The following is a 10458-nucleotide window of genomic DNA, read 5'->3' on the forward strand; positions in this document are numbered from 1 at the left end:
CTCAGGTCAGCAGCAGCTGGAACCCTAGACTCAGCCTGAGCCACAAGGCAGAACCTCTGCCTGCCCAGCCCGGAAGTGCACGGGAGGCCACAGGAGCACAGGGCAGAGTAGCAGGGGCCAATGTCAAGGTGGTGACACCCCAGGATTTCTCAGTCTGGGCAGAAATCGCGTTCTCTCCCTCTCCCCCCTCCAACCCTGCCCACTGCCCCACCAGATTCCTAACCTGAAAGAGTCAAGGACTAGAGAGAAGAGAGGGGCCCCAAGAAAACAGGGAACAAGCGGGCGCTGTCCAAAGAGGAAAGCCAGCCCCGGTTCTCTGAGTTCTGGCAGATTGTTTGGGGTGACAATCAGTGCTTCCTTCCAGACCCTGAGGCCTGGGTCCTGCGTCTGCTTGAAAAAGGCCATCTGGGTGTGGGGTGAAGCCAGCACAGCCTAGAAAGGGCTACGGGGCCTGGAGGGAAGGAGCTGGGATGGGGAGTGCAAGGGCACTGCTTGCCAGGGTGGACGATTGCTCATGTCCAGCTCAAACCAGTTCAAGAAACCAACCTCCATTTTATTTTCTTGGTGGGTCCTTTTTTTTTCCAGACTGTTAACAGAAAAAAATTTTAAAAAGCAGAAAATTAAAAAAAGAAAAAAAAAGAAAAAAATCCTGGTACATGAAATAAAGATTTTTTTTATAGCTTGGTCCTCACTTCAGTGGATTTCTTTAATTGCTTTCCTGACTCCTGGCAGCCCATTTAAAACAATTCTAAAGCCACAGAGTCTCAGAGTTGGGGGATGGGAGGCTTAGAAGCCATGCAGTAGAGTGTCCCCACACCCCAGGTCACAAGGGTCCTCTTAAATATCCTTACTGATACTTGCACACCTCCAGTGACAGGGAGCTCACCCCCTCCATAGGCAGCCACAATCCTTGCTGGGCAGCACTCATTGGTGGAAGTCTCCTCTGCACCATGCGTTTCTGTCTGCTCTTCCTTTGAATCCAGCAACACTGAACGAATCCCTTCTGTTTTCAGCATAACAGTCCCTCGGACAGTTGAAGACCACGATTCGACGTCCTTGAGTTTTCTGCTTTAGACTAAACCAGCTCCACTCCACATCCCTATGACACTCTAGGGTTTCCGTTTTCCCCATGAAAGTGTGCAGCCCGAATAGACATGACCCTGCCAGTGGACTCACGGGGCTCCCTGCACAGGGGTGCTCCTCGGAGGGGACTGTGGATCAGGAGATGATTGGGGAGGATCTAGCAGGGGGCCCTGGGACTCTCCTGACTTGGAGAGACAGAAAAGGCAAGACGGAACGTGTCCTAGTCAGCTGGGGCTGCTATAACAAAATACCATAGACGGGGGCTTAACAACAGAAATCTATTTCTCACAGTTCTGGAGGCTAGGAGTCCGAGATCAAGGTGCCAGCAGATTCCGTTTCTAGTGAGAACTCTCTTCCCGGCTTACGGATGGCCGCCTTCTTGCTGTGTCCTCACACAGCAGAGAGAGAGAGCTCTGGTCTTTCTTCCTCTTCTTATAACACTCATCCCATCAGGGGACCCCCACCCTCACGATCTAACTTTATCGCCTCCCAAAGACCCCACTTCCAAATACCATCACATTGGGAGTTAGGGTTTCAACAGATGTGTTTTGAGGGGACACAAACTTTCAGCCCATAACAGGATGCTAACAGGAATTTTGGACCCTTGACATTGTAGAAAGGCCCCATATGAAGGCAGCTAGAGAGCTGGCCGCCAATGTCAGCCTCGGTCTGGTCAAATGGCCAGGGTCAGCTGTTTGAAAGAGGGCCTCTCGAAATGCATTAAATACATTTAATTTAGTTTATTTTAACTTAAAAAAAAAAACCTGTCATACTGAATAGGATGGGAGGAAAAAAGATATTCCAAATCAAATCAAGATTTAAAAAACAAACAAAAAAGAAGTCACCTGTTGGTAAACTGTAAAATGCTCCTCCTCCTCCTTCTCATCCCTTCCTGTGCCCACCTTCCCACCACCACCCTTAGGAGTTGATTACCCTTGACTCAGAAGGTCAGGTATAAACTCGCAACCGATGCCATGACAAACAGGAAAAAAGAAAGCTGACCGAAGCTTGTTTAAAACAAAAACATTATGATACGTGGCTCTGAAAAGAGAAAAAAAGCTTCCTTCTGCCCTACTGATATCTACCATCACAGACAAAAAAGCGTGGGGGCTCATTTGTTACAATGGTTGGGGTTCACTGGCCTGCTTATTTTCATGTTTTCCGTTGGAGAGCCAGAAGAGTGATCCATGGGGAGCATCTAGGTCGCCTTAGAAACAGCCATGAGAATGCACAGTGATGGTGACAGGGGAGAGTCCCAGATGAGAGACACAGACCAGGGCTTCTTCCTGAGCTCCGGGACGTGGGGTCTCTGGGAGGGAAGACACTCTCTGAGATGCGGGGGAGGGAGCTTAGTCATTGTGCAGCTCTCCTTGGGGCTCAGAGAAAGGAGATGGCATGGAGCAGAGACCTGAGCCACACAGACCTAAGAGAAGGCCAGCCCCACACCGTGGGGCCCCACAAAACTCCACTCGAGAATTGGCCAACCTTCAGAACTCCCTGCTCAGTTCAGCCCAAGTCCCCTGGGGCCACACCACCAAGCCCCCTACCATCTCAAGCATCTCTTCCTCCAGGCTCACCCCTAACATTTGCGGGTCCCAAAGCAGGAGAACAGATGGAGGCCCACATACCACAGATCTAAATATCTAACAGCTACAAATAAAACTAATGAACTTTAAAGTATGTTTCATCCTTCTATTCTGACAAATATATCCTCACGATGCCCTAAAATACTAGATTCGAATTTAGACTTCTCAACGTCCTCTGCATTCTGCACCCAAAACAGGTGGCATGGAACCAGCCCACCCTGGGCCCTTGATCCTGGCTCCCAGCCCACAGCCCAGCCCCCCTTCTCTTCCCACCTCCAGCCCCACTCAGCATTGCAAGGCCTCTCCCACAAAGGCGGTGCCCGTGCCAGCCTATACACCCACATTCCAGCTACAGCTGCCTGATGCAGCCACTCCTTGGCCACCCCTCATGCCAAGATAGACTTTGAGACACATGGTAGCCAGCCCTGGAGGCTCAGGACCTTTTGGGCAGAAATTCTGGAGTAGCAGGCACCAGAGAGAGATTTAGAGGAGGAGTGTGGGCTCAGAGTGAGTACATCCCCTTGGCCTATGGCCTCTCCCCCCATGGGGAGGGGCGTGATCTGAGGAGAGCCAGAGCAAGATCCGCTAAAGCCCAGGGCCCAAGGCAGGGGCCCCTCTTGCCTGTGGTTAGGGGCAGCACAGCCTCTCTCTGGCTTTTGAGTGTAGATTTCAACACTCGAGGCCCAGGGCAAGGGCTCTGACTCCCAGAGGGTCAGATAAGGGTCCGTAGAGCCCAGAAGACCTACCCCGTCATGGAAAAGAGGCACAACTGGAGGCCAGAGAGGGCAAGCCACACGTCCAGCCTTGCACAGTGAATTGGCTTCAGGCAGGCTCCAGGCCCGGCCTCCTGACCCCTCTGCCATCCCCAGGCCCCCTTCTGACAGGCAGTTTGGAGCAGCCCTTCTCCTTCCTCCTCTGTTCCCGCTTCAGGCTTAGAGTTTCCTCCCTGCATAGCACTGACCTCACTAAAGTCCACAAGCTCTGAGAGTGTCTGAGGGGGGTGAGGGCAGGCGGCTGTCTCTGTGAGTGTCTGGACCTGCCTAACAAGGAGTATCGGTTCAGAACGGCTTCCAAGCCCACGCTCAGAGAGCTGGCTGGTAGCCGACGACCACCTGCTCCCCTGGTGCACAGCTCTGGAAAGAAGCGTCTCTAGGCCAGTCTACAAAGACTCGTCTCAGGGCCAGGAACTTGGCCCTGCCCGCCCTCCCCAGCACTGGCTGGCACGACATAAAACTAACCGTGCGCTGGGGCTGCCTGCCCCAGGCTCACAAGAGCCAACACGTGCAGCTCTTCTCAACTCCGTGTTCAGGGACGCCACACTGGCCCCTTGAAATCAGCCATGATGGAACCACAGAAATGGGCAAATGTCACAAATTAGGGATTTTTTTTAATGAAGAGCCGATTGTCAAACATTTAGCAGCATGCCATTGCATAAGTCTGTAGGTAGAGTGTGTGCATATAGGTTCATGCCTGCACACTTTCAAGACACAGCCATACCCCCCCACAGCACGTGTGCACATGTGTATGTCCACGTAGATATTCTTACACACACACATGCACACACACCCTCTGAGTCAGATCCACTCACACAAACATATTCATTCAATCTGTCAGCATTTATTGACCACGTCCTCCGTACCAGGCCTTGATCTTGGTCCCAGGTGTACAGACACGACAAGGACACGGACTTTCCTGCAGGAAGCTGTCAGCAGAGAGAGGGCCGTGGACAGGGAAACAGGGGATTGCCGGCAAATACAATGAAGCTGCACAAAGGCCTGGGGAGGAGGGTGAACGAGCACGGGGCGGCCACACAGAGCAGGGGGTGCTTCGGCGAGAGCGTGCTGGCCCATCACACACCTCTCTCCACACTCTTAGTCTGCATGCACTCGGGGACCACCCGTGCATTTACAGGCTCAGGTAAGCAGAGAGGGGTGCAGACGATGTCACAGATGCTTGCATCTACATGGGCACATGTACCCTATGTGTATGTGTGTGCAGATACGTGTGCACCTCTACATACTCCAAACATGGGTCAGAACAAAGGAACACGACAGAGACAAGACGGACCCCTTTGTCACCAGGCACACCCAGCCCTGAAGCAACAAGCCTGGCCTGCCTCCTCTCTCGCTCTCTCTCGGTGTCCACCGGTGTCTCTCTCTGTTTCAGCCTCCCTCCCTCTCTTGCTCTGGCTCTCTTTCCCGTTCTCTCCCTGGTTTTCCCTCCCTCCTCCCTCTCCCATCAAGTGACCAGTCCCGGTCTTGCCTTGCCCACACTGCTGTGCAAAGGGTTCCCAGGGGAATGAGAAGTAAATGGTGAGATCAGCACAGGCACCTCTGCTGATCATCAACGTTCGAAGCAGAGAAGGCAGGAGGGCCACGGACAGGCCCTCTGAGATGACACCGACAAGAGCAAGAATGTCTGGTGTGAGGGGGAGAAGGAGAGCACCCCTTCCCATCCCATTCAAGGCAGGAAGTCTGGGATGACCTGTCATGGCTTGTACACAGTTCAAAACCTTCCAGGGGAGATAAGACATAGGGATGTGAAACTCAGACATCAGCGTCAGGCGGGATGGAGTTAGCTGTCAGAGGGTGGCTCCTGGGTGGGGGTAACCAGGAGAGGGGAAGGGTAGGATTTGAGCTAAACCGCTGTTTCTTTACACCACTCCTTCACTCAAAAACCTTCAAGGGCTCCCCAGTGCCCTCACAGTAGAGCCTTCAATGTCCTCCCTGGCTGGGCCTCTGGTTGTCTGTCTTGCCACAACAAACTGGGATTATTGGGAGCCTACAATGCACCAGGCACTGCCAAATCATATATTATCACAGCTTCACAAGCAAGGATTATTACCCCCTTTACAGATATGGAAACTGAGGCTCAGAGAGGCAGAATGGCAGGGGGCTAAGAAGGTGGGCTCTGGAGCCACATTGCCAGGGCTCAAGCCTGGCTCTAGCCACTTACTGGCAGCACCACCTTGGGCAAGTCATCTGTGCCTCAGTTTCCTCATCTGTAAAAGGGGAATAACAATAATAGCACCTATCTCATGAGGTCATTGTGTGGAGTTAATGAATTCAAAGCATTAGGACAGAGCCTGATACATAACAACAATTATATAGCACTTACTATGTAGTCAGGCACTGTAAGGACATTTCGATCAACGATGAACTGAGTATACGACAGTGGTCCCATAACAGCAGTACCATAGAGCCTAGGTGTGTGGTAGGCTATACCACCTAGGTTTGTGTAAGTACACTCTGTGATGTTCACACAATGATGAAATCACCTAACGACGCATTTCTCAGAACATATCCCCATCATTAAGCGACACATGACTGTAAGTGAACACTCAGGAAATGTATCCGTGGTGCCAAGACGTACTCAGAATGTGGCAGAGCTGGGGGTCAAACATCGGGGTCTCTGGGTCCAGAGTCCTCACTCGCACCCATCGCTCTGTCCTGTGTCCATCATCTACACACAAACACACAGAGTTGCAGGTGCCTTAATGGAGGGCTGCGCGGGGCACCGCAGGGCAGGGAGAAGGGAGAGGCAATTCTCCCTGACAGGGGCCTGAGGGTGGGGTGCGCAGCCGGTGCCAGAGGAGGCTTCCCAGTTCTGAGTTGTGAAAGCCTTGAGAGCTGAGGCTTGGGCCACACCCACCTCCTTCCTGGTGCTGCCCCAGCCAGGCTCTCAGGGACACTGCAAGACCAATCTGATGCCTTCTTTCATTCATTCAGCTCCTATTACATGCCCCTCTGTGCTCAATGCTGGGGGAGCAGCAATCAAGACAGACAAAGTCCTGGCCTCTCAAAACTCATGTTCCAGAGAGGAAGAGGGAAAATGAGCAAGTTAAGAATCAAATAGTTATGTAATCACAAGTTGTTCTGAGTGCTCTGAAGTAAATGCATTGGGCAATGATATAAAAAAATAACAGGCTCGACCTCTCCTTCGGCTAAGTCACTAAAACTCAGGGACTTAGAACAGCAACAGCCACTTATCTCTCACAATTCCGTGGGCTCCGCTGGGCGGCTCTTCTGCTCCACGTGATGATGGCTCATCCGCTGGCATGACTGGGCTGGAACAACCAAACTGGCTCATGCATGAGCTGTAGTGGATGCTGACTGTCGGCTGGGAGCCCGGCCCGGGCTGTTGACCGGAACCCCTCATTTCTGCTCCTGAGGCCTCTCTACGTGTCTCGGGCCCCTCACAGCATGGCAGCTGGGTTCCAAGTGGCAGAAGCTGGAAGCTGCCAGTCATCTGAAGGCCTAGCTTCAGAAGCCTCAGAAAGTCACCTCCACCATATTCTGTTGGCCAAAGCAGGGCCCAGCCCAGTTCCAGGGGGAGGAGAAATCGAGTCCACCTCCCAAAGGGAGTAGCAGCATGCATGTGAGAGGCGAGGAAACAGTGGGCACCATCTTTGAAGGCTAGCTGCCACAACCCCTTTAGATAGAGCAGTCAGGGGAGGCATCCCTGAGACGCTGACTTTCAGCTGAAATTTGAAGGGTAAGGAGGGTGAGCCAGGCAAAAGCAGGGGATGGGAGAGGGGGTAAGGTTCCAGGCAGAGGGAACAGCATGTGTGAAGCTGCTTTTCCTGAGGCAGGAAAGAACTTGGCCTGTGAGTAGATCTATAAGATGACCCAAATGGTTATCCTGGGTAAGCAAAGGACAAGTGACACAGGGTAGGCTTTTGGATTTTATTCTAAGTTCAAGGAGAGACCTTGACCCAGAAAAGACAGGGAAAATCACTACTGAGTTTCCATGCAAAATTCACCCACTCAGAGCCAAGCTAGACACTGTGAGGGGGACAGATATAAGAAAGGCATGTCCCTCTCCTGAAGCTCATGGTTTTATTTGAATTATTTACTTGTGATTTGCAATCTTCCCTTTTCCATTCAATTACCTTCTATTTATGCAGCTCCTTTTATGAATGGAACAACTTACAGTAAAAGACACAGAAATAAAAAGGATGTGAAAGGTAGGAAACGAAAACCATGGAAAGGAGAAGGAAGCAATATGACAAAAAGTACAAGCTTCCTGGCAGGCAAGGCAAAAAGGGAAACATCACAAATTCTGTAGCTTTTGTTGTCAAAGTCAATACCTCAGTGGCTGTAGAGAAGAAAAATTTTTTCTTGATCTCATACTCTGGAGAAGAGAGAAAACACACATGAAACAATACTTAACAACTCAGGGCTAAAAGTTGAGAAGGCCAAAAGAGAACCCTGGACGGAAATTGAGATGGGAGCCTTAGAATCTTGCGTCTCAGAGCAGTGCCCCCTTGAAAGGCAGCAGAAGAGTGCAGGCAGGAGGGCGTGAGCGGTAGAGGTAGAAAGGGCTGTGTTTGAAGCCCAGCTCCACCCTTCCCCTGCGTGAGCGAGCAAGAGACAGACCACTTGAGCCTTCATTTCATCATCTGCAAAATGGGTTCAGTAGTCCCTACCTAGGGTTAGTGACTGGGATGCTCTGCGGAGACACTGACTGTGGAAGCTCCCAGCACAGTGCCTGGATGTAGCTGGTGCTCAATGAAGAGTAATAATAATCAGAGCTAGAATCTATTGAGGTTTCCCTTTGTGCTGGGCGTCAATTTAAGCACTTTACATTTTAAATTACAGCAACTTTATGAGATAGATTCTACTATTATTCCCATTTTACAAAGGAGGAACTGAGGCTCAGAGAGATTAAGATATGTGCCCAAGCTCACATCAGGAATATGGTGGAGCTGCGACAGTAAACCAGGCATTCTATTGGCTCCAGAGCTCACGTCTTCACCCTCACACGAACCCACTTCTCCAATAGTGGTTTCCTTGCCCCCCTCTCTTTAACTTCATCTCCCAAAATACACCCACTCATTCTGTTAGAGTGCTTAGAGCTGAAAAGAAGCTCCTCCCTCCATGGAGACAAAATCCCTGGCTCACTCACTCTCACCTCCTTCCCATACCGTGCCTCTCTCCTTGTCTTAGCTCTGTGCTGTGGGGTTTGTGAAAACCAGGCTAGACTTTCTTTCACAGAACAGCCCTTTAGAGTCAATTTCTTCTGCTAAAGGGACTGGCAAAGGGTTAACCAAGGTGAGACTCAGAGCTGGCCTTGAAGAATGAGGATTCTTGCCATGGGCTCCCTGACAGCAGAGACATCCCTCACTTATCACTTGTTTGACACATGGCAAAGCCTAATAATCTTATGAATTGAATAAAGGTGAATTGAATTGAACTGAGTTGAGTTGAATTGAATTGAACTGAACTCAATTGCAAGGTTGCGTGGATGCTGGATGGATGGGTGGATAGATGAATGATTGGATGGATAGATAGAGGGGATTGGTTGGATAAATGGAAAAATGAATGGATTTTTAGGTGCTAAGGTGATGGATGGATGGATGGACGGACAGACAGGAGTAGATTCGGTGACTATAGCTGATAGGGACATCTGGTAACTGAAGGCAAAGAGGTAGGAATGTCCAAGGTGTGTTTGGGAAACACTGACTAAATCAGTCTGACTGGGACAGAGGGCTCACACCAGAGGGAAATAGAAGAGGAGTAAACACTCACATTCCCCCTCGTATATTGACAGGTGAAGGTGCTGGGGAGGATGCTGTGCAAGCTGTGTGCTCGGCGGCTGCTGGGAAGGGAGGAGTTAATAGCAGGATGGCTCCCCGGCCAGCTGCGCCCAGGGTGACACTGACAGATTACAGCGTGTCCTCCGCACTAATAACACTGCGGCGTCCTCCTGCTGCCACTCCCCAGGCAGCTCCAGCTCCAGCGGATCAATACGGAAAGGCGCACACCGAAAATCCTCAGCCAACTGCTTCCAAGGCTTGGACAATTTAGAGCACAAAACCGCAGAGTAGAAGGGACCTTAGAGCTCAGCTCATGCTCTGCATGGGGAGCTCCTTGGGCCAGGGACGGGGTCGCATTCAGCTTGGCATCCCCTATCCCATCCTACGGCTGGGCAAGGACAGTCCTCTCCAAAAGTTTGCTGAGTGAATGAATCAACCTCGTGTCCAGTGCAGGCGTCCTCACAACATCTCTCTGGCATATGGTCCCTCAGCCTCTTCTTGTATACCCCCAGTGACAGGAGGCTCTCCACCTCACCCAAGCAAACAGAGCCTTCCTTCGTTGGAGAGAGACAACTGACAATTAAAATCATCTTCTCTATTTTGAGTTAACCTCCCCTCCAATTTATTTGTGCATGGACTTCTATTTCCCAGTTTCTTCCTCTTGCCCAGCCACCTCTCTGCTCCTCTCCCAAACCATCCAGTAATCCAGTCCTCACCTCCTGGGTTGCTGAAGTCACATGATTCAGGAGGGAGAAGAAGGGAATTTGCATCCATTGAGCACCTGCTCCAGGCGAGATATGTCAGAAATCTGCACGTATTGTCCCACATAATCCTCCTGAGTGTCCTGCGAGATGGGTACTATTATCCTTGTCTCATACATGAGGACCCTGAGGCTCAGAGAGGTTGAGTAACATGCCCAGAGTCACTCAGACACACAGTGGCAGAGCTGGGGCTTGAATCCAGGTCCATGGGCTTCCACTGTGCCGTTGCAGCCCACGGGCACACAGCATGAATATTTCCCATGCCTTGTCCTTGGCCTCAGGTGAGTCTGGAAAGGACTTAACTGGTCCTCTAATCCCCCAGCCCCAGGGGAGGTGGAGGGACTTGCTCAAGGTCACCAGAGCTCAGGGGCTGCCCAGATCAGGGACTCTCCCCCGAAGCCTGCTGCTCTCCTCTGTCTCCCCAACCCGGACTGTGGCCTCCAAATAGCATTTCTGACAGAAGGGAACCAGGGCTCTTGGAGAAATGGCT

The sequence above is a fragment of the Diceros bicornis genome, chromosome 25, assembly GCF_020826845.1.
Source record: "Diceros bicornis minor isolate mBicDic1 chromosome 25, mDicBic1.mat.cur, whole genome shotgun sequence".
In the NCBI taxonomy this organism is placed as follows: domain Eukaryota; kingdom Metazoa; phylum Chordata; class Mammalia; order Perissodactyla; family Rhinocerotidae; genus Diceros; species Diceros bicornis.